Here is a 26011-nt window from a genome sequence, read left to right on the forward strand (position 1 = left end):
GCCACCAATATAATGTCCGTAGATCCTTATACATCTTCGTGGTGCACGGATGAAGCGAGTATGATGTAGTATGGGACTCATCTAGCATCTCTCGTGTGATCCCTACATCAGCTGGAACACAAATCTGCCCCTAATGCCGTAGCATACCAACCTCAGAAATATAATAGTCCTTAGCTACCCCCACTAAGGCATTCTCCCTAATCTCCTGTAGGTACGTATCTACCAATTGACCCTCCTTGATTCGCTCTAATAGGGTTGACTGCAAGGTAACATTGGCCAATTGGCCCACTACTAGTTCCATCCTTGCCCTAGTCATCTCATCAGCCAACTCTCTAGAAATCTTAACAGAACTAAATAACTGCCTCGAGCCCCTCCGGCTCAATGCATCCGTCACTACATTGGCTTTCCCTGGGTGGTAAAGAATGTCACAGTCATAGTTCTTTACCAACTCCAACCAACGCCTCTATCTCATGTTCAGATCCTTCTGGGTGAAGAAATACTTCAAACTCTTGTGATCAGTGTATATCTCGCACTTCTCCCCATACAGGTAATGTCGCCACACATTCAACACGAATACCACTGCTGCTAATTCCAGATCATGGGTAGGATACCGTTGCTCATACTCCATCAACGGTCATGATGCATAAGCTATAACCTTCTCATTTTGCATCAACACACAACCCAAACCTAAACTTGATGCATCACAATACACTGCAAACTTTCCTTCCTCCAAAGGAAGACTCAACACAGGTGCAGTAATAAGTCGCCGTTTCAATTCTTGGAAACTGTTCTCACAGTTCTCTGACCAAACGAACTTCTGATTCTTTCGTGTCAATTATGTCATCGGTGCAGCAATTTTCGAAAACCTTTCCACAAACCGTCGATAGTAACCTACTAACCCGAGAAAACTCCGAACCTCCGAGGCGTTCCTTGGCCTCGGCCAATGCCTCATTTCCTCTACCTTAGATGGATCCACCTTGATCCCATCCACGTCGACTATGTGTCCAAGAAAGGTCACTTCTGGTAGCCAAAACTCACACTTTTTAAACTTGGGATATAACCGATGTTCCCTTAACCTGTAACGCCCCAACTCCAGGGACCGCTACAGTGCACATTGCAAACAGTGCTAAACTCGCTAATCGAGTCGTTTGGCCATAAATGTGTAACTAAGTATGATTCGCGGTTTGCGGATTAAAAATTTTGGTAAAGATATAACGTTTCACTAGAACGTTTACTGTATACATTGGGATCCCAAAAATATAATTTCAGAGTCTATTACACGAAAATATTTACAACAGCCCGTTCTAAGCGGAAAAACAGGGTTTAACCCTAGCTCCACTTTCAAACCTCGCCCAAGTATTGGTCGAGCAGCTGCATATGTACACGTCATCACCTAAGCTCTCCAACTCAAGCATGGTCCAGCTTTCTTTTGCCTTTACCTGCACCACAAAGCACCCGTGAGCCGAAGCCCAGTAAGAAAACTCATATGCTCATAAACAGTCATATCATGATATCAAATCATATCTGGCATGCCTAACAAACATAGCTCTATTCAGCATGCAAATGAGTTCAAACAATGCTGGGGTATCCAGGATAAGAAATCCTGCCCTTCTGATTGGAGGACTATCAAGTCAATCCTAATCAGATAAGTGTCTCAACACTTGAGGTTCTGGTAAACCATGCTGAGTGACCAACAAGCAAGTCACTACGGGGATCAACACCCAAAGCCATGCGTGTGATGATCAAAATGATCATACAGAGCTCATAGCTCTGATCAAATGAGTGAATATCACTTTGAGGTCCTGTTAAACCATACTGAGTGACTGACAAGCAAGTCACTAATTCAAATGGAAGAGTGGCTGCTGGGTAAGCCACTAGCCTTCAACAGGTTCTGGTAAACCATACTGAGTGACTAGCAAGCACGTCACTGTGGGGCCAGTGCCCATAGCCATGTGACATAACAGTCACAGGGCTCGCTGGCCCTGGCTCAAAATGGCTAGCCCTTGCCTAGACAAGCGCTTTTAATATTCATCGAACTTGAGGTCAGTCCGGCATTAATGCTCTTTGAGTCATCCAATGCAAAAAGTCGATTAGATCTAATCTTTATTGGCTTGCGTGGAACACGCTAAGGCCGTCCTGACTAGTGAGTCCGCACAATGTGACCAGTGCCCAGTACCACTGCCGAACCTGACTAGTGAGTCACAGCCTCACAGTTGATACTGACACCTTTGCCAATTCTGACTAGTTAGTCAGAGCCATGCACAAGTAAGCAATGCTATCAATATACATCGATATGTATGATATGTCATCTATCATAGAGTAGAACATTCAGCATGCTTACCTAACAGTTGTGAGCATAATATTGATCATGCACAAACACAGAGTCTCAAGCTCTGACCAATCTCATATCCATCACTCATGGCGTGCCCTAATCACATGTTTCTCGTGCATCACATGCATCACACTTAAACATCCAGCATGCCTCAATAGTAATCATATGTAAATGAGCAAGATTGCTAAGCATTCATTGTGCTATCAATGTTTACATTTAAACATCCAACATGCATCAATAATAGCCATGCATGTCACACATGGGGTGCAGTTTTCTTACCTTGGGTTCGAGCAAGAATGATTGAAAGAACGACCCTTGAGAACGATCAACTTTTAGTCCTTTAGCGGTCACCTAGTCATAACCAAATACGGGACACCATTAATAAAAATAATCAACATAGGTTCCCGAACCAATATCTAGCCTCAGTACATCAATCCACACTTAACCGGGTAGTAGGATCGACCCCGAGGCCTAAAGCTAACATCCCCAAGTCAAAAACCCATTTTTGGCCAAAACTGCCTCTATGGGCTGCGGCCCTCCCTAGCCATGCCGCAGCTCACCCTCAGACAGAGGAAAAACTTCCCCAGAAGCACACGCAGGTCGCAGCTCACCATAGCCAGGTCGCGACACATTAAGCAAAACAACAAAAACCAGATTTCTTCCCCTGCGTTTCTCCTTGAAACCAACCCTTCAAACCAATCCCAAACATCAACTTAACACCCAATTCAACCCCTAAACTTCATCTACAACTCACCCTCATCAAAACCCAAGTTAAACACCAACCAAACTTCCATTAATTCCAACTAACCACCAAGAAATCACAAGCTAAAACTTAAAAGAAAACAGAGTATAACAAGACTTTCATGGCTGAGTTTCCTTACCTCAAGCTTGGTTTTCAATCCCCTTCAATGGCTGAATCAAGTTCCTAAGCTCAAACCTTGACTTCCTAGCTTGTTCCTCCAAATTGGCTTCAAAATTCCAAAGGGAGAAAGAAGGGAAATGGTGCACGGGTGAGGGAGAGAAAGAAGGTTGATGATGCTCTGTTTTTCAACATTTTCTACAGCTTTCTAACCGCAAACGCTGATATATATCTTAAGGGTGAAAAGACTATTTTGCCCCTAGGTCAAATAAAGGCTTCTAAACACTCCCAAGGGTAAAATCGTCCTTTCCCTCCTATCTCGTTAATTATAATTAACACCCTCCAATTCCCATTATTCTCAATATTCTCAAATACCAATAATTCACATCACGTTGCCCTTTAATTCCCAGCAACGTTCTAATCATCCAATTACCCCGAGACTCACTCTGAGCCCCAAACTTAATCCCGTTATGACTAGACCGAACACTTGGATTTCATGATCGTCTCATGTCGAATGGCTCGAGCCAATCCACACACCATGTGGTATTATTTATAATTCACCCCCATGCATAAAAATACACAATCATGCCCTCAACAGGCCAAATTACCAGAATGCCTTTATAATTAAAATTGAACCCATATGCATGTATTTACCATCATATAATAATATAATTCTCATAAACATCCATATAATCATTAAATATCATAATAAATCAATTATGGCCCTCCCGGCCTCCTAATCAAGGTCCTAAACCTTATTAGGAAATTTGGGGCATTACATAACCTCTCCAAGACCTGTCAAAGATGTTGCCCGTGCTCTGCCTCTAAACTAAAGTACACTAAGATGTCATCGATGAAGACAATGACGAACTGATCCAAGAATTCCTTGAACACCCTGTTCATTAAGTCCATAAAGGTTGCCAGGCCAAAAACTCATAGTGCCCATACCTCGTTCGGAAGGTTGTCTTCGATATATCCTCATCCTTGATACTCAGCTGGTGATAACCAGATCAATGATCAATCTTTGAGAACACCTTCTTTCCCCGCAGTTGATCAAACAAGTCATCGATCCTTGGTAGAGGGTAATTATTCTTGATGGTCAACTTGTTCAATTCTCTGTAGTCTATACACATCCTCAAAGTCTCGTCCTTCTTCTTTACAAACAAAACCAGAGCACCCCATGGTGAGTAGCTAGGCCTGATGAACCCCAAATCCAGAAGTTCTTGTAACTGTATCTTCAATTCCTTCAACTTTGTCGGTGCCATCCTGTATGGTACCCTTAACACAGATTCTGTCCTCGGTGCTAACTCAATAACAAACTAAACTTCCCTGTGCGGCGGCAATCCTGGTAGATCCTCAGGAAATACATCCAAGAATTCACAAACCAATCTAGTCTCTCCCGGCCCTGCTAGCAAAACTCTAGTAGTATCCACCACACTAGCCAGAAAACCTATGCATCCTCCCTATAATAATCTCTGGCTCTCAATGCTGATATCATGGGTACACGGGGTCCACATACCGTACCCACGAACACAAAGGGATCCTTTCCCTCAGGCTCAAAATTCACCATCTTTTTCCTGCAATCAATAGCAACCCCATATCTGACCAGCCAATCCATGCCCAAGATCATGTCAAAGTCCTCCATATCTAGCTCAATCAAATCTACAAAAAGCTCTCTGCTATCAACCATCATTGGCAATGCCCTAATCCACCTTCTAGAAACTACCAGTTCCCCAGTAGGCAATATAGTCCCAAACCCCATAGTACGATACTCACTAGGTCTACACAATCTATCAATCACCTTACTATAAACAAATGAATGTGTAGCACCAGAGTCATTCAATACAGTAAAAGGAGAGCCAGCGCTAGAAAGCTGACTTGTCACCACTGAGGGACTAGACTCGACCGCTACTTGTGTCGAGGTGAACACTCGAGCTGGAGTCAAGATGTCCACCTTCCCTGCTTCCCCCTTCTTCACTGTTCGGCAATCATTCTTGAGGTGTCCCACTATCCAGCACACAAAGCAAGCCTTTGCCCGAAACTCACCCTGATGGTGTCTTCTGCACCTCGTGCATTCTGGGTAACTCCTCCATGTGTCACTACCTCCCTAACGGCCACCCTAAGTACCCTGACCCCTCCTATCAGGACCAGGAGCAATCGTGGCGTCAGGGGTCTTCCTTTTCTGATCACTGGGGCCTCCATCCTTACCAGACATATGGAGGCACTGCTCTGCGCCCCTCTCGCCTCGTAGCACTCTCCCTCCATATCTTATTCTCTGCTTCCTCAGTGGTAAGAGCCTTCTCAATAGCCTGAACATATGTCATTCCCCCAGGTTCTATTGTAATTCACACATCCCAGGCTATCATAGCGTTAAGCCCTCTGATAAACCTGTCTTGCCTAGCTGCATCTGTAGGCACGAGATCTGGTGCAAACTTCGCAAGTCTGTCAAACTTCAGGGCATACTCAGTAACTGTCATGTTGCCCTGTACTAATCCCACAAATTCATTCACCTTTGCTGCCCTGATGGCAACATTATAGTACTTCTAACTGAACAAGTCCTTTAACCCATCCCAACTTAGAGTAGTAACATCTCTAGTCTGTGATGCCACCTCCCACCAAATGCAGGCATCCTCTCTCAGCATATATGTGTCACAGGCCACTCTATCATGACATTCTACCCTCATGAAATCCAGGATAACAACAATCATAGTAATCCATTGTTCAGCCTTCAGTGGATCAGGTCCTCCCTCAAATATTGGAGGATGCTGCCTCCGGAACCGCTCATATAACGACTCTAACCTATTCCCCATTTCCACTGGCGGAACAACTAGTACCACTGCAGGTGGCACAATGGGTGCAGCACTCCCTAACGAAGCCTGCTGCCTCAAAAGACAGATCTGTTCATCTAGGCTTTGAAGTCAGGCCTGCATATCTCCCATAATCTACTGCCAGAGGGTTCTGGCCCTGGTCATCATCTCTAGTCTCATACCTAGCGCTGACTAGTCGTGTAGATTACCTTGGACGCACAACTATCCAAGTTAATCTGCAATCAACGACTTAGTGATCAGACTATGATGACAGGGTAATAATCTTTCCATAATCCACCATTGGAAATCCACCAAACACAAACAATCAAGACATAACAATTCATCCACATGCACCAGCGATGCTAATAAGCATACCTCAACATTATCATATAGCAATGAAAACATAAACATTTATCCATGTATTCATCCATATATCAGCAATATACAAGTAATCATTCCAGATATTCATTTACATGCATGGCAATGCCAATAAGCACGCCTCAATATTGTCACATAGCAGTCAAGGGCCAGGCCCTATCAGTATCTCATGCTCCTTATTAATCCAACATATAACAACAATCGTAGCTCTTTCTAATCACTTAAGCATATAAACATGTATACACATTTACCAAACCCTGAGTCGAGCTTGTCTTTAGCGGTGAATGTACATGTCCAGTAGGTCTTTAGGAACCCTTAAACATAGGACGCTCTGATACCAAGTTGTAACGCCCTGGGTAGCCAAGACCGTTACATTGTGTGTTTATAAAGGTACAAGACTTGCTAATCAAGTCGTTTGGTCAGCCACTTACTATGTACATTCTGCCTCTAGAGCTCTCCAAATCAAGGCTGATTAAGCTTACCCTTGCCTTTACCTGCACCACGTAGCACCCGTGAGCCAAGGCCCAGCAAGAAAACCATATTATCACATCATGATGAATGAAAATAACCAGATAACTTGTAAAACATAACTGTATACTCAATCATTCATAGCATTCACATAATCAGACATTCGGCATGCCCAAATTCATCAAATCAAAATTAACAACTAAGTCATATAATAATCAGGATCGATGCCCTTAGGCTGAACCCTCTGTTAACCCCACTGACTCCGGTCTTCTTAAACCGAGCTCAGTGAATATTAAGCTGTCCTCAGCTACCAGTGGCTGAGCCGCGCCCTGTGCGCCAACATTAACTTCGGTACTCTTAGGTCGTTTGTTTTATATTCACATGGTGTAATACTATCATACAAAAATGCATACATGTATAGGGAACCCTTAGTCCCATCATAACTCACAACCGGGTGCAGTTTTCTTTCCTTTAACTCCGAACGCTTCGATTACGAGAAATGACCCTAGAGCGCGATCCCTTTCTCGAGCCCTAGCGTACACCTAGTCACAACCAAGACAAGGAATTCCATCACTAATAATTGAATAAAGGTTTTCAATCAAAGTTCTAGCACCAAACACGGTAGTGTAATCGAACCTGAAACACCCTAGGTTAGGTCCTCGCACCTAAAACCTCCTCAAAGAAAAAAATGCCCTGAAGAGACGTGGTCCTAAGCCCTCTGTGCCGCAGCCCGCCTCCATCCAGAGGCCGAGCCTCCCTAAAACCAGACACGAGTCGCGGCCCAACACTCCACATGCCGCGGCCTGCCCTTCTTCTTCAGCTACCACCTATTCTAGAGGGCCACGACACACCAAGAACAGAGTCGCAGCCCGACCCCTTCGAACCCAGAAAAAATCACCATTTCTAATAGCCAAACCTCATTCAATTTTACCCAAAACCATCCCAATATCATACTTTAATTATCACAGTAGTTATATTATACTCCCAGCAACAAAACCCATAGGAAAAGTAGCTTAAGAACTCATCAAAATCACATTTCAATCCTTGAAACCCCAAAGCTAAAAAACTACCTAGAACAGCCAACAATTCCCAGAATTCAAGTGCTAAACCATAATTAGAGACTTACCTCTACTGAAGAACAACTCCACCAAGTTGTAGCTGAGCTGATTCCCAAGTCCTTAGCCTTAATTCAATCTTCAATATCAAGAACCCAAGAACACTTGATACCCAGCCAAAACTACAGAATTTAGACAGCTAAAATCATAATTCAATGCTTACATAAATTCTTTTCAGAACCTTCAATTTTCTACTGAGATATTCCCCAAAATTCCAGCTCAAATCCTTGAGTTTCTAGCTGAATCTTCCTTTGGTTTCCATGGTTTCCTTGAGAGAGAGAGTTGAGTGAGCTAAAAGAAGAGGGAAGGGTCAGTTTAGGTGTTTCTACTGTCCTTGGTTTTTTTTTATCTATCATTAGTTAATTAAGTTAACCCCAAGGCTCAGGGTACCAAAAACGTCCCCGAGGGAAAAATGGTAAATTTCCCCAATATTCCCTCCTAAACTCTCTAACTTCAAATATATCTCCAATTATGTATTTTCATAACCTGATAACCCAAATAAATATCTAATTCCTAAAATACCCCTTGACTCGCCCCGAGTCAAGTATTGGGTCCCGTTGTGACTTTCCCACTAACTGGCTCCCTAGGATCACCACAAGCCGCATGCTGCAAATATATCCACATAATAATGTGGTCTCCACAATTATAACATATAGTCACATAAGCATGCTTATCACAGAATCATGCATTAAAATCATTTAAATAACATATAAACCAATTATGCCCTCCCCGCACACTAATCAAAACTTATTAGTGAATTTTGGGTCGTTTCACTGAATCTCAGACCCAAAACTTGACTCTAATTCAGTATTTGAGCAGATTTACGACCATAAAACATCCTTAATAGCCTAAACAAACAACAACCTATAACAAAGTACCCCAAATACACACTTATTTTCCAAAATTCAAAGATTCTACCTAGTGGGAGTTTGAGTTTAGGAGCTTGCCCCAAATTTGAGAATTTCAGGTCTGAAATGCAAATTGTAACTGAATTCCAAGCTTGCTAGAGCCTCCCAACATGTTTCTTCCAACAAAGATCTATACTAAGACCTCCTAGAAACCTCAAAACATTAGAGCTTTCCTTAACCTCATCTCAACCAAGAACACCAAAATCTAAGATGAGAAACAGAGCTATAAGTTCTTACCTCCTTAATTCCAAATCCCCAGTAGCTAAATGATGTTCTTGGCAGCTCAATCCCATCCTTATGACCTTGAATCTCCTAAATTTTCACCAAAATCCTTCAATTTCCTATCTTGTGCTTAAGTCCGTAACACGAGTTTTTGAGAGAAGCTAAGAGAAGTGAAGGGTGCCCAAACGTGGTGTGTTAGGCTGCTGCTGCCTTGGTCTATTCCCCTGGTCAAATGACCATTATACCCTCACGCTAAAATCTAATTTAAGACATCCCCCAAGGGAAAATCGGTCATTTCGCCACTAATCCCGCTAAACCTCAATTAACACCCTAAATTCCCTATTAAGTTACTAAACCTCCAAATATAAATATTTCCCCCAATAAAGCCCAAATAATTCCCAACATATACCAAATTATCCAAAATACCCCTTGGCTCGCCCCGAGCTGGGTACAAGTCCCTGTTGTGACTTTTTTGCCAAATCGCTCTAAAGGATCGACTTAAGTGAATTATCGCAAATATATCCACATGATAATGTGGTCTCAATAACATAACACATATAATTACAATTATACCCTTAATGGGTCAAAATTATGAAAATGCCAATTTTACAAAAATGGGCCCACGATACACATAAGCATGCATAAATAGCTATATATTAATATAACTCATATATTTCACATAATGACAAATATATTCAATTAAGTTAATGTAATAATCTATTTATGCCCTCCCGGCATGCTAATCAAGGCATTAAGCCCTATTAGCAAATTTGGGACGTTACACTGTTGTTGTCAGCTAGAACTCTTAGCACCTTCAGGTTAGCGATCTGAGCTGCGATGACCATGGGGTCGTTATGCGGGTAGTGAACTTGTCTTGAGTCTTCATTTGTGAAGGATATTTCTTTGTCTTCCATGAGTGAGACCTTGCTTGTTCTCTCTTTGTTTGTCATCACTTCATTTGTCTGATGCCGCAACTCACGTGCATATCTCTCCCGAAACTTGTTACTGCCTCCCGCGATATGTGGTCCTGCACAAATCATGACGACCTTAGTTATCACTTCTGGCACCTCGCTACGAAGGTTAGCAATCGTGGCTGGTTTGGTGACGACCACTGCCTTTGTCTCCCGACATCTCGACCATCGTTATGGTTATGACCTTGGCGGCGATCGACAAAACGAGCCATATGTCTCTTTCTAACAGGAATTCTATCTTGTCCTTTAGTTGACAGTATTTGTTAGTGTCACGAATGTGGTCTTTGTGATAGCGACAGTACATGTTCTGTTCGCACTTGTTCTTGTCTGGGCAAAGGTTGTGTAGTTGGTCAAGCGCGGCCCGTATGCTAGTTATCTTCCCTCCTACTTAGGCTTCTTGTAGTCTTGCCCTTGCTTGTGGGATACTTGATGACTGTTCGCCCTCTTCCTATTACCGTTGTTTTCGCTAACCTTCCCGTCCTTGCCACTCTTTCGACTATGGTTGCTAATCTTCGACGGGTCCACATTCTTTACCTCCTCATCTAGCGTGATGAACTTATCTGCGCAGTCCAAGAAATCACCCATCAAACTTGTTGTCTTCTTGGTCAAGCTATTCCACAAAGGGATTTAGACTTTTATGACGGACATGACCGCCATTAGGCTCCCCTCGCCGCCAACTATCTTTGCGCTAGCGGCTTCCTCTAGGAACCTCATAATGTATTCCTTCAAAGTCGATCTCATTCTCGCCCTGCTTAAGGTTGGCGAGGTGGTTAGCTTCACGAGCATGGACACATGCAACATAAAACTGCTGGTAGAAGTCTTGAGTGAGTTGTTCCCATGAGATAATGGACCTGGGATGATACTTCCGATACCATTGCTTTGCAGCCCTGACAAGCGTGTCCGGAAAAACCTTGCATCGTGCATTGTCTAACACCTTGTGAATCTCCATTTGAATCTCAAAGTTATTGATGTGCTACAAAGGATCTCCTTTGTCATTGTAGGTCACCATCAGTAGCATCATAAAGTTATTAGGTAGTTGTGCGTCAGCAATGGCGAGTGATTAGTGGTCAAAAGTGCACATTTTTTCAATTTAAATGTCAAAATAAATCTTGTTTAAATTGATATTTCATGAAATAAATGTGATATATTCTTTGGAAATATTTGATCTTAATTTAATTAATTTATATTTTGCAAAAAATAAAGAGTATTTTGGCACTTTGAAATAAAGACAGAATAGAATTAAATTTGAAAACAAATGGTATTTATGCATGATATAAGCCCAAAAGAAAATGTGGCGTTTTTTAAAGAAGAAGTCCAATTGCACAATGGCCCAACCCATTCTCTCTCCCCTCTACGCCTGCCATGTGTGCGTCGGGCCCACCAAGTCGCCTGCCTTCCCTGAGCCGACCAGCCGTTGTCATGTGTACATGCGACAACTGCTCCCAAAATGTCTTCAACCTGCTCCTCATTTTGGCTTTCCCTTATTTTCAACCTACAATGACAAATAAATGAAAGATAACTAATATAATAAGGCTATTTATTTAATCCCTCACTTCTTTATTAGGTGTCTCATTCCTCAACTAATTCATGGCTATTGGATAGTTTTTTAATGTCTGATTTTTTTATCCAACTGATGAAATCAATTGAGGGGTAAAGTTTTTTTTTAAAATTGGCTACCCATTGTGTTTTTATTGGAGTTGTACTATTTCATACTATTTTAATATTAAAAAAAGCTCTAAAGTGTGTGTACCATTTTCAAAATGAGGCTAGAAAGTCAAACTTGTTTCTATCTTTTTGTTTTCTCTTTTAAATTGTTCACCTACATCACATCAATATTTGGATCAAGATATTAGTTTTGTTCTCTGTGTGACATTTAGATAGCATGTCCATGCAAATATTAATATAAATATATAGGATTATTAATCATTAATAAACATTTCTCAATAAACACAAATATATAAATTGTAATTTTAGATATTCAAATACATGTGAACGTGATCATAACTTCTCCCAACTCATCTTGCAAAATAGATAGTTGCTTTTATAACTATTTATCTTATATGAACTAATATAAGCTATTGTCCTTGGGAACTAAAATCATTCATGACATGCCCATCTAACAATGTCACCTTCCAACAAACATATGTTTATATGTATCTTGTTAAAAGTGAAGTTTAATTTTTGATAGAGATGTAAATGGCACATAAAACTCACCCGTGGATAAATGGAAAATGTTTTGTAGAGTGGTCATGAAGCATCAAACATTAACTAAGAGAAGAACACAACAGAATAAACTTTAACACGTACACCCTCTCTCTCACCCTCTCTCTCAAAAGACTGATAAAACTATTATTGTTGGCGGATTTATTTTTATGTAAACTATAACTCTCAAATATGTATATAAACCACTTCTCTACATATACACAATTCATGTTTTAGATTTATTTGTTTATTTTATATTTTGAAAGTGGATGAAATTAATGGCTTACTATTTTTATTTATTCTTTCTCGGTGGACCTCTCTCTTCACTAATCTTATAAAGTGTATAAAGATCAAATATATATTATCTTCTATATAAAAAGTGTGTAGATAAGAGAAATTTTTTATTTTAAGGATTTTTTTATGTTTTTTTATTAATTTTAACGAAATATTCTTATATTTAACATAATATTATTATATTTAACATTAGATGGTAAACATGACTCAAACTTAAATTAAATTAAATAAATAAAAAATTAAACAAATTAAAATAAGATAATTTTAATATATTTTATCATAATAATTATTTAAAAATAATAAAATCATATATTTAATAACTTAAATAAAAATATTTAAAACTTAAACTTAATATTATATTAAACATATAATATATAATCATTTGTTATCACTGCCAAATTCAAAAACTAGAACAAACATAAACTTAAATAAAAATAAATTAATTAATTAAATAAAATAGAACATTTTAAGATATTTTATAATAATTTAAATAATTAAATCATATTTATTTTAAAATAAGAAAGGCATACGTATATTGTGTGATAGTTTATTTTTTTATCAAGTGATTAGAGCTCTTTTTCTTTATCAAATTCACCAAAGGACATTATGAAATATATTAGAAACTAAAATACTTTATACATGTATACTAATGTTGTTGACGCGGTTCTTCGGCAACAGATAATTATATGAATAAAGATATGGATTACTGCTAAATGATGAACCGTAATCTGTGAATAATCTCAAAGGAAGGTTATAACTCGTTTACTTTGTTTAGGTGGTTCGAAGGTTAAAATCCCTCTAGTCCACCAGTCAATATTATTGATATATCTCTGGTATTCCTTACAGGGGTGTTTTTTTTACAATTTAGAAGCCAAACCTTTGCAACACCCAGGGTCTCCATATTTATAGGGAGAGGACACCTGGGTGTTGGAAAAAGGGGTCATCCCGTGACCTTCTTACCCATCATGTCACTTCTGTGACATTCATGATTAATTCCTAAAACCTGACAATGAAGTGCGGTCTAATCAATAGGTAAGGGGGATAATGGGTCGCGTGGCCCAAACCATTCGTGGGGTGCCTGAACACGCACGTTTATGCTGCGTGTCCGAGATTTCAAGAAGGGAGTAGACACGTGATGTCTGATATGCGCACGTTTACATTGCGTGGTTGACTTTATGAAGGGTCGGACGTGTCAGCTCCAGGTCGTACCTCGAGCCTGATGTAGTCCAAGCTCGTGGTGCCCACGTTTTCATTACTAAATCTCTGACCACCTCGAGCTAAAGAGGTAGAGACTCATAACAGCAACTCCGGGTAGGTGGCTTCCACGTGGCTGATAGGATTATTCCCTTTTTCCAGCTCGCTAATAGCCCGTGGATGTTTAGGGCATACATTTTCCCCCCAAGCCCCTGCTCGTGGCATATGACGTCATCTGTGGCCACAGTGGGGCTTTTAGGCTTCCTTGTCGACTCTTCATGTCCCGCCCATTACGCTGGTATCGGATACGTGGAGCATCATGGTTGGTGACGGTCTTTCTTCCGAGAACCGTATTAAATGGCCTAGCCTATCTTCGGCCGTCGTTTCGTGTTTTGAGTTGTGATCCTCATATCCCACATCAAGACGATCGAACGACCCTCATTCTTTTGCCTTTTACGTATATATAAGGTTGGCCACCTTTCGCATGAGCCACCTTTTATTTGAAAAAATTTCTCATCTTCTTTCTTCTTTCTTATCAGCTTCAAAACCCTTTTCCCTTCCGGTTACTGTTCCAGACATTCCTGAGTTCCAGACACGAGGGTTTCTCCGTGAATCCGTTTACAAAGATTCCACCAGGATTCCAACTCCTATGCTCTTTTCAGTTTTTACGTAGCAAAAAACTTCTGTTAGTCCTCTGCCTACTGTATGTTTTACATGTTTCCATTTTTCTTTGTTTAGGTAAACTTCCTTCTTAGCCGCATACTGTAGGTTGTTTTTCTTTTGTTACTCTTTACTGGTATTTTGTGCGAAGGTTTTTATCCTAGGGGTATCGACCGTAGGAAAGAGAATGCTTAGGAACATGACTCATAGGAAAAAATTCTAGGGTGATTTTTGTGGGTCATCTTTTTAAGTGCCTGTTTGGAGAGGGGAAGGCAACAAGTTTCTGGGGTGCAAAAACTGGGTAGCTTAGGGGACACACTTCACAGGCGATTTTGCCTTTCAAAACTTTCCCCCCAAGGAAAACTTTATCTTGATCCTCCTAAAACACGGATCCTGAGCAATCGGGGACCCGTTGGGAGCATAGGCGCGTGTTCATAGAACTGCGTGGTGTCACTCGCCGCAGGCTGAGATTACCTCAGCCCGTGTAAAGGAAACAATTATTCGTGCTAGATTCTTTCTTATGCTTAGGTCGCCTTTTCTCAACTTTCTTCATCTTTGTTCGTTAGGCGACCAGATGGGACCTAAGAAGAATATGCCCAAGAAGAGTGCCGCCAGCTCGTCATCCTAGTAGGCCAACAAGGGGAAAGAGGTGGCAACAGACTCCCCCATGCCCCACTTCGGTCCCACAGTGGAGAAGGAGGTCGAGGTGGGATCTGACGCCTTCTTTGAGGCCGAGAGGATTGCCTCGAAGGTTACAACCCAGGGGAAAGTCAATAAGATTATGCTTTCCCACAATATCGAGATAGGGAAGGGCGCCCTGGTCGCCCGCCCTCCCCTTGAGGGAGAGCGGAGCTGCGCACCGCTCGATGAGGACTTCGCGGCCTGGAGCGACGAACACCTTAAGGCTGGGGCCTTTCTTCCCCTGGACTAGTACTTCGCAGACTTCCTGAATTTCGTGAAGCTGGCCCCCTTTTAGCTCCCCCTAACTCTTACCGTCTGTTAGCGGGGTTGAGGTACCTGTTCCTGAAGCAGGAATGGGAGGTCCCCACACCGGCAGACATCCTCTACTTTTTCTGCCTCAAAGCCAGCCCGGACCAATGGGGGCAAGGTGAAGAGTTCTACTACCTGACCCATTTTCCTAACTCGGTCGCAATCATCGAGCTGCCCAGCCACCCCAATGACTTCGAGGATCAATTCTTCATGTCAACGGGGTTTCGCAACTGTGAATACCATTACTTTAACTGTCCTCGTAAGTTCCTTCTAACTTTAGCTCGCAAGATCATCGCTGGTTAGTTTCTTTCAATTTGTTATTGACTTGAAAACTATCGTGCAACTATTTTTGCAAGGACGGCTAAGTCGGTGACCCTTGGGAGTTAGTATGAAACCTTGGCGGGGCTCCCCCCAAGTGAAAAAGACTACCGCCAGCTCGTGTTTGATGAGACGATGCTGGCGTATAAGTAATTTCTCCGGGCCAGACTCTGGCCTTGAGGAGGCCGCGGACCATCCCCGCAGCTCGCGAGATGGCGCCCATCCCCGAGGAGGAGGTCGCGGATGATGACAAGGATGAGGTGCCCCTCACGCGCCGAAAGCGGGCTCTTGAGGTCGCCCAGGAGATCAACGCAGAGCAGACCCAGTCTGGGGCAGCAGCCGGCCCCTCCGGCCAAGGTAACCCTTACTTGTTTAGGGATTTAGACAAGGCCGCCGCAGACCTACGGCTTGCTAGGTTTAACCCCAGCCAACTTGTTCACCGCCACCAAAATGACCCAAATCGCAACATCACTCTACTCTAGTGTGTTGATCAGCTAGTGTTGCGTTATGACATGGGCCGCCCTAGGGGTACTGTAGTAGTAGATAATATCATGGCCTTTAGGTCGGCCTTTTTTGAGGAATATGGGACCAACCTTAGGTCGTGGCCCTCCCTTCTGGAGGGTGTAGTTGCTCCGGGTCTTAGGCAGTATGTAGAGGAGTCCAGTCCTGAGGCGGATCCGGATGAAGAGCCTCCTCTCACTCGTGATGTCAATATCTTAGACTCCCCCGTAGAATCTCCGAGGTCAGAGGTCTTGACAATAGATTCCTCCTCTAGCTCGGAGGGTAGGACCTTTTTCAATACATACTTTAGATTTTTTGCAATCAAAATATTTTTACATGCATACTAATGATTCGCTGTCTTTGTTTCAGACGAGGAGATATCATAGCCTGGGGACAATGTTCTGAGATCTATGTTCTAGAGGGGAAATCCTTCCTCTCGGTCGTCTGGACCCTTGGTGAAGAGGCTCTGAGTGACCAAGAAAACTCCTCCCCCCGGGACCAGCTTCAAGTCTCCTGCCAAGGGGAAAAGTCAGGGTCCTTCCGCCATAGAGAAGGTGCCTCCACCCCCTCCTGCAGTAGAGAAGATGGGTCCACCTCCCCCGCCACCTCCCATCCCTAATCAGGAACAGGAGGTACCAACCGGGATGTTGTCATCTCCGACTCCCGGCGTGCGCGTCTCGGTCAACCCTCAGGCCTTGGAGAAAATCCCTGAGGTCTTTAGGGGGACGGTTTACAAAACCGTGACCTACATGGTGGACCACTGCTACAACGCCACCTTGAAGGATTTGCAGAAGATCGAGACGAGGAGCCCCGAGCACGTGATGGAGTCTTCTCTAGGGATGACCCTCACGGTAAGTTTGCTTTACCACTGGTTCATTCTGTTTTTTTTTTTCCTAAGGCACTTGCCTTATTATCTTTTTGTCTTGCAGGCGGCTTTGGCTCTCCACTGGAGCATATCTCGGTCCAGGGCGAGCACCAGGCTGCCCAACCCACCCTCGCGCCCGCTCGACAACAGGATCAGGATGCCAAAGCTGCCCTGGAGATTGCCCGGGAAAGCGAGAAGGTCACACAGGCCGCCTCGGTTGCTGCGAAAGCCGACCTGGAGGCATCTCGGGCCAAGCTACTGGAGGCCGAGGCTACTAAGGTCGCCCTGGATGCCGCGAAGGTTGTACTTGAAGAGGCCAAGGCCGCCCTTGTGGCGGAGAGGGCATCATCCAGCTCCTCCATGGAGTCCATGTTGTACCATTGCTGGGCCTTCAACCAGGATGGTGACTTTTCCTTCGTGGGGCCGGAGGTGTGGGAGTCCTTCTTGGAGAAGTTCAAAGCTCGCCTTCAACAAGTGGTGCCCTCTGAGACCGGGGAGACTTCCACTACAACCGAGCAGGATGCCGAGGGGGTGATTTCATCGGAGCGGCCTGGTGGGGCTTAGGATTTTCTACTCCTTTCTCTCTTTATTTTATTTGTAACTTTACATTACGAGGTTTTTTATCCTCGAGACAATCGATTTCCTTAGATTTATTTTAATCTATTTATATATATTTGGTTTGATCTCATTGTTACTCCTCTTTAATGCATTTGGTGAAAACTTAGTTTCTGTTGGTGTTATGACTGACATTTCATGCTTTTTGGGAAAAACAAACATGTTAATCAATTTGAACCAACTTCTAAGTCTTAGGACCTGGTTGTATCCAAGACATTAATTTTAAAAACTTAGTTTGCGTTAATCCTTTATTGATATCTCGCTCTTTTTAAGAAAAACGTCGATCAATCAATTTGAACTAACTTCTAAGTTTTGGGACCTGGTTAAATCCAGGACATTAATTTTAAAAACTTAGTTCGCGTTAATCCTCTATCGATATCTCATGCTTTTTAAGAAAAACATCGATCAATCAATTTAAATCAACTTCTAAGTTTTAGGACGTGGTTGTATCCAGGACATTAATTTTAAAAACTTAGTTCGCGTTAATCCTTTATCGATATCTCGTGCTTTTTAAGAAAAACATCAATCAATCAATTTGAATTAACCTCTAAGTTTTAGGACCTGGTTGTATCAAGGACATTAATTTTATAAACTTAGTTCGCGTTACTCCTTTATCAATATCTCGTGCTTTTTAAGAAAAACATCGATCAATCAATTTAAACTAACCTCTAAGTTTTAGGACCTGGTTGTATCCAGGATATATGCCCCCAAGTAATCAGGAAAGGGTCTTTCGTGGTTACTTGACGTTACATCCACAAACATATACAATAATGCAAAAAGATTAACTCTTATTACTTAATAAACAAAATATGGCTTTTCTAACTAAGCCTTACAAAGATATCATTGATAATATTTCTTTAAGTGTGTAGTGTTCCAAGTCCGCGGGACTGCTTCTCCGTTAAGCCAAGCTAGCTTGTAGGTTCCTTCTTTCACGACCTCAGTTATTTGATAGGGCCCTTCCCAGTTTGGTCCCAACACTCCGTCCTTGGGATCCTTACTGGCCAGGAAGACTATTCTGAGTACTAGGTCGCCAATGCTAAAGACACGTTTCCTGACATTTGAGTTGAAATAACGAGTGATCTTTTGTTGATAATGTGCGAGCTGCAGCTATGAATCTTCTCATTTTTCGTCAATTAGGTCTAGGGACGCGCAGAGCAATTCGTCATTCCGGTCTTGGTCAAATGCATGGACTCTATGCGAGGCTACCTTTACTTCGACAGGAAGGACTGCCTCACTCCCGAAAGCTAGGGAGAAAGGAGTATGACCTATCGACGTTCGATGTGAGGTCCGGTATGCCCACAGAACCTGGGGGAGCTGTTCGGGCGAAACTCCCTTGGCTTCATCCAGTCTCTTCTTAAGGCTTGCCTTTAGCGTCTTATTGACAGCCTCGACCTGCCCTTTGGCCTGGGGATAGGCCATGGAGGAGAAGCTTTTAACAATGTCGTGCCTCTCGTAGAATTCGGTGAAGAGGTCACTATCGAACTGCGTCCCATTATCCGACACGATCTTCTTTGGCAGCCCGAATCGGCAGATAATACTCTTGACCACGAAGTCGAGGACTCTCTTTGAAGTGATCATCGCCAGGGGCTCTACTTCTGCCCACTTGGTGAAGTAGTCGATAGACACCACCGCGTAGCAAACTCCTCCCTTTCCAATAGGGAAGGCACCAACTAGGTCAATCCCCCAGATCGTGAATGGCCATGGGGATGAGATCATCTTCAGCTCGACCGGGGGAGCCCGAGCAATTGTGGCGAACCGCTGGCACTTGTCACACTTTTTGACATAGGAGATTGAGTCCTTTGACAAAGTGGGCCAATAATACCCTTGCCTTAGTATCTTCAGGGACAGGCTTTGCCCCCCAGTGTGATCTCCGCAAAAACCCTCGTGCACCTCCTGCAAAACAGTCTTCGCTTCGCTCGGAAGAACACACCGTAGGAGAGGTAAAGAGTGCCACGCCAGTACAATATCCCATCTATTACTGTATACCTTGGAGCCTAGTAAAGTACCCGCCTTGCGTCATTTCGCTCTTCGAGTAACTTTCCAGCTGTGAGATACTCGAGGATGGGAGTCATCTAAGTTGGTCTGTCATCAATCATCTCGACCTCTGCCCTGACTTCCTCTATGCTTGGTCTTTCCAAGAACTCTATCGGCACCAGCCCCAAAGTCTCCGCCTCCCCAGAGGTAGCGAGTTTTGCCAGGGCGTCTGCGTTGGCATTCTTCTCCCGAGGTATCTGCTCGACTGAGCCGCGCTCAAATGCGGATAGCTCTTTCTTTACCTTGGCCAGATAAGCAACCATCTTGGTTCCCCGTGCTTGGTATTCCCCTAACACTTGGTTTACCACGAGCTGGGAATCGCTGTAACACTGGACGGAGCTGGCCCTCAGCTCCTGGGCCACCCTTAGCCCAGCCAACAAAGCTTCGTATTCGGCCTTGTTGTTGGAAGCTTTGAATCCGAATCATAATGCCGAGTGGAATCAATGTCCCTCTGGGGATATCAATATGATTCCAGCCCCAGAGCCATTCTCGTTAGACGAGCTGTCTACGAAGACCTTCCATGAGGCCTAAGTTGACTCTTCTACAGGATCTTCTCGGAACCCTGTTGTAACGCCCTACTACCTTAGAGCCGTTACTAAGTGAGTTTAAAACAGAAATTGTGCATTTAATTGACTCAAGTGGTTTCTAAAACCAAAAGTGTGAATAAACCAGAGTTTAAGGCTGTACTCTTTGAAAATGTTTAGTTTCATTAAAAACGTTAATTATAAAACATCTGGGATCCCAAAATAAGGTTTACAAAATATTTACAACTCAAAGTAGATTTACACTTGATCAGCTATCAAAAGAATGGTTAAATACAGCCATATACAAAATGCCCCCAACCAAAGCAGTCGGGCAGGCCGAACATGTACGCGCCGCCCCCACGCTCTCCATACTCATGGCCGGTTGACTGACTCCTTGCTTTTACCTGCCACACGGAGCACCCGTGAGCCGAAGCCCAGCAAGAAAACCCAAATAACACATAACATATGCAAAGTAAATAGCTGGCAATAATTCACTTATACATAGGAAAACCACCATAATAAACAAGTACGGCCATGCCGCTCCCAAGGCCTTACCAAAGCCTGGAGTTTCGGTTCTCACCGCGAGGATAACTCATGTATCCCTTGGGTCCCACCCTGAATATAAGCATCCCATGTGCTGTGTTACTTTCGGCCCACGGCCGCCCCGGCCTATGCCGTACCCGGCCTCTGCCGCTCGTTTCATCATAATAACACATATAGTACATTCAAAATAAACATTCACACACATCATGGTTCATTTAAGTTTAAGCATTCGCACGTAATACAATCCGGGGCCACGCCCTACAATCACACAGTGGGGCCACGCCCTAAACTCGGGTGTTACGGTTTTCTTACCTGTATCCCTTGCTTTCCAAAGTACCACGGTCACGAGCACGGTCCTTTAGCACGAGCCTCTCCGAAATCCTAGTCACAACACACATAAAACACTTTTAATACTAACCAAACCCAAAACCACTTCCCGGGACCAATCCCGCACTCTCGAGACCTCTAAAACCTTAAAACAACACCCCGGAGGCATCCCACGAACCCCCGGAGCTAAGACCTAAAATTGCCAAAAAGAGCTACCCTGAAAATTGCCTTGTGCCGCGGCACCACATCCTTGTGCCGCGGCACCCATCAGACAGAAGCTCCCTTGCCGCGGCACACAAAAACCCTGCCGCGGCACGCCTTCGCAGACCCATAATTCTGGGTTTTTCCTGCAATTTTCCCCGAGCTTTAACCTCCCCAAATCATCCCAAACCAAAACCTAAACCCCAAAACTCAAATCCAAACCTCATATGAACAATCTAACACCCCATAAACACTAGAATCAAATCCAAAACATCAATACACACAAGATCCACTCCTTTGATTTCAAATTCAACAACCCAAATCAAAACCCATGAAAATCTTAACTCAAGCATTAAATTCCTCAACCAACACAGAAAACAAACTTAAATAAGCATAAGATCCTTACCTCAAGAGTAGAATCCACCCTAAAATTTCCCTTGATCTCCTTCTAAGCTTCCCACTTCAGCCCCTTTCTACACCTCTTCTTCTTTCTTCTTCTTTGCCCTAGCCTTTCTCTCCTCTTCTTTTCCTTCTCTTCTAATTTATCAAAGCCACAAGTGACCCAAATGCCCAAACCGTACCCCCTAAATCCCAGCTGCATAATGTCTATTTGCCTTGCCAAAAGACCAAATTACCCCTCCTTACTAATCCTTCTAAGCTAAACCTTCAAGGGTACTTAAGTCTTAACACTTTCATTTCAATTCTACCACTTCCTATCTTAAAACTTGTTACTCACAGCAGTTACAAATGGTTACCAAATTACCAATACTAATCACTCTTTCTAAACTCAACTTACAAGATTCCCGAAGTACCCCTGGGCTCCTCCCGAGCCGGGTACAACAACCCGTTGTGACTTTTAGACTAACTGCCTCACTAGGACCGTCCCGATGCGTGCATCCTGGTAAAACATCACACTCACATGGCACAATTCACATAGTATAATTATCACAGTTATGCCCTAACATGGCCAAGTTACAATCATGCTCATTTTAAGACAATCTGTTCTACATGCATACTGATTCACATAGTCATGCATCTCAAATAATCCAATAGTCATATAACGTGCAATAAATCATAATGATGCATTAAACTTAATAAAGTCACACACAAAATCCCATCATGCCCTCCAGGCACACTACTCCAGGCCCTTAAGCCTTAACACTGAATTTGGGTCGTTACAACTATCCCCTCCTCATGAGAATTTCGTCCTCGAAATTTACCTGAACAACTCGGGATGCCGCTCCCGCATATCTGATTCCAGTTTCCATGTCGCCTCTTCGACCTTGCTGTTTCTCCACAATACTTTAACCAAGGGGATGGTCTTGCTCCTCAAGACCTTGTCCTTCCTATCAAGGATCTGAACAGGCTTTTCTTCGTATGATAAGTCCCGATCCAACTCCAAGTTCTCATAGCTCAACACATGAGTAGAGTCCGAAACATACTTCCGGAGCATGGACACATGAAACACGTCATGAACTCCTGATAAAGCTGGAGGCATTGCTAACCTATAAGCCACCTCCCCAATTCGTTCTAGAACCTCAAATGGGCCAACAAACCTAGGACTCAGCTTGCCCCGAACGCCAAATCGTTTTACTCCTCTCAGGGGTGAAACCCTGAGGAATACATGATCACCAACCTGAAATTCTACGCTCCTGCGTTTCTGATCTGAATAACTCTTCTGGCGACTCTGGGAGGCGAGCATACGAGCTCTAACTTTCTCAAGTGCCTCATTGGTCCTCTGAACCATCTCAGGACCTAAATACCTTCTCTCACCTGTCTCATCCCAGTGAATCGGTGATCTGCATTTTCTACCATACAACATCTCATACGGAGCCACTCCGATAGTCGCCTGATAACTGTTATTGTACGAAAACTCAATCAGAGGGAGATACTTACTCCAAGATCCCTCAAAATCCAAGACACAAGCTCGTAACATGTCCTCCAGTATTTGAATTGTCCTCTCAGACTGTCCATCCGTCTGAGGATGATAAGCGGTACTAAACCGAATCTGCGTGCCCATTGCCTTCTGCAGGCTCTTCCAAAACTTGGAAGTGAAAGTGGGGTCTCTGTCGGATACTATTGACCTCGGAGCCCCATGAAGTCGAACGATCTCCTTAACATAAAGCTCTGCATACTGCTCCACAGTATAAGTCGTCTTCACAGGTAAGAAGTGGGCGGACTTGGTATACCTGTCCACAATCACCCATACCGAGTCATGCTGACCCACGGTCTTTGGCAATCCTACCACAAAGTCCATGGCAATATCTTCCCATTTCCACTCGGGAATCCCAAGAGGCTGTAATAATCCTGCTGGCCTCTGGTGTTCCGCCTTAATCTGCTGACAGGTTAGGCATCTAGCCACATAGTCCACCACGTCCCTCTTCATGCCTGACCACCAATACAAAACCTTCAGGTCATGGTACATCTTTGTAGAACCTGGGTGCAAAGAGTAGGGAGTGGTATGAGACTCGTCCAAAATCTCTCGCCGAATGTCTGGATCAATCGGAACACAAATCCGTCCTTTGTACTTCAACAAACCCATCTCAGAAATAGAGAAGTCCTTAGCTGCTCCCGATAGGACGTTCTCTCTACGCTCAACTAACTGGGGGTCCTTTCCCTGTGCTTCCTTAATCCTCTCGAGGAGTGTTGACTGAAGAGTAATGTTGGCTAACCTCCCAACCACTAGATCTATACCTGCTCTGGTCATCTCTCCTGCTAGTCTGTCAGATATCTGCCTCGAACTATACAACTGTCCTGGGCCCCTTCGGCTCAATGCATCAGCCACCACATTAGCCTTCCTAGGATGGTATAGGATATCACAATCGTAATCCTTTACCAGCTCAAGCCACCGTCTCTGGCGCATGTTCAAGTCCTTCTGGGTAAAGAAATACTTTAGACTCTTGTGATCAGTGTATATCTCGCACCTCTCTCCATACAGATAGTGTCTCCAAATCTTAAGTGCGAATACCACTGCAGCTAATTCCAGGTCATGCGTGGGATACCTCTACTCGTACTCCTTTAATTGCCTTGATGCGTACGCTATCACTTTCCCAGCCTGCATCAACACGCATCCCAGACCCTGTCTGGAAGCGTCACAGTAGACCACAAACTTCTCATTATCTGTTGGCAGGCTCAGCACTGGTGCAGTAATCAACCGCCGCTTCAGCTCTTTGAAGCTATTCTCGCATCGATCTGTCCACACAAACTTGGTCTTCTTCCTTGTCAATTCTGTCAACGGAGTAGCAATTCTGGAGAACCCCTCTACAAACCGCCGGTAGTAACCTGCTAGTCCAAGGAAACTTCTAACTTCAGGAACATTGCTGGGTCTAGGCCAAACCCTCACTGCTTCCGTCTTACTTGGGTCGACCAGTAACCCATCCTTACTGATAATATGGCCCAAAAATGAAACTTGCGATAACCAGAACTCGCACTTACTAAACTTGGCATATAGCTTATGCCCTCTTAACCGCTGCAACACTAGACGCAGATGATGCTCATGCTCTGTCTCTGTCTGGGAGTATACTAGGATATCATCAATAAACACAATCACAAACTTATCCAAGTAATCCTTAAAAATTCTGTTCATCAAATCCATAAATGCCGCCGGGGCATTGGTTAATCCAAAGGACATAACCAGAAATTCATAATGCCCATACCGAGTCCGAAATGCAGTCTTTGGTATGTCCTCATCTCTGATCCTCAATTGATAGTAGCCTGATCGGAGATCAATCTTCGAAAACACTATACTCCCTTGAAGCTGATCAAATAAATCGTCGATCCTAGGCAATGGATATTTGTTCTTGATGGTCAGCTTATTCAACTCCCTGTAATCGATGCACATCCTGAGCGATCCATCCTTTTTCTTAACAAATAAAATTGGAGCACCCCACGGCGAGAAACTCGGTCTGACAAACCCCAAATCAAGTAGTTCCTGCAGTTGAATCTTCAATTCCTTTAATTCTGCTGGAGACATTCTGTAAGGTGCTTTGGATACTGGCTCTGCTCCCGGAGCCAACTCTATGACGAACTCGATCTCCCGCTGTGGCGGCAACCCCGGCAGATCTGCTGGAAACAAGTCTGGAAACTCGCAGACGACTCTGGTTTCATTCGGTCCCACTGCCGCCACCTTAGAGGAATCCACTATACTTGCTAGGAATCCTATGCAACCCTCTTGCATCAGGTCTCTAGCCTTTAGTGCCGAGATCACAGGTACCCGCGGTCCATCCACCGATCCCACGAACACAAAGGGTGCCTCGCCCTCCGGTTCAAAGGTCACCATTCGTCGCCTACAATCAATTGTTGCTCCATATCGCGTCAACCAATCCATCCCTAGTTTTATGTCAAAATCGTCCATATCTAGTTCAATCAGGTCAACAAACAATTCTCTACCATCTACCACTACTGGTAAGGCTCTAACCCACCTCCTAGAGACTACCAGCCCTCCTGTAGGCAATACAGTCTGAAAACCCCTAGCATACAAAATACTAGGTCTACACAGCTGATCAATCACTCTAGCAGAAACAAATGAGTGCGTAGCACCAGAATCAATCAATGCAGTAAACAAGGATCCAGCGCTAAAAATCTGACCTGTGACCACTGATGGGCTGGCCTCTGCCTCAGTCTGAGTCAAGGTGAAGACCCTAGCAGGCGCGAGGCTGTCACCCTGCCTAGCCTCCTCCTTCT

This window comes from Humulus lupulus, chromosome 4 (assembly GCF_963169125.1).
Source record: "Humulus lupulus chromosome 4, drHumLupu1.1, whole genome shotgun sequence".
Lineage (NCBI taxonomy): Eukaryota > Viridiplantae > Streptophyta > Magnoliopsida > Rosales > Cannabaceae > Humulus > Humulus lupulus.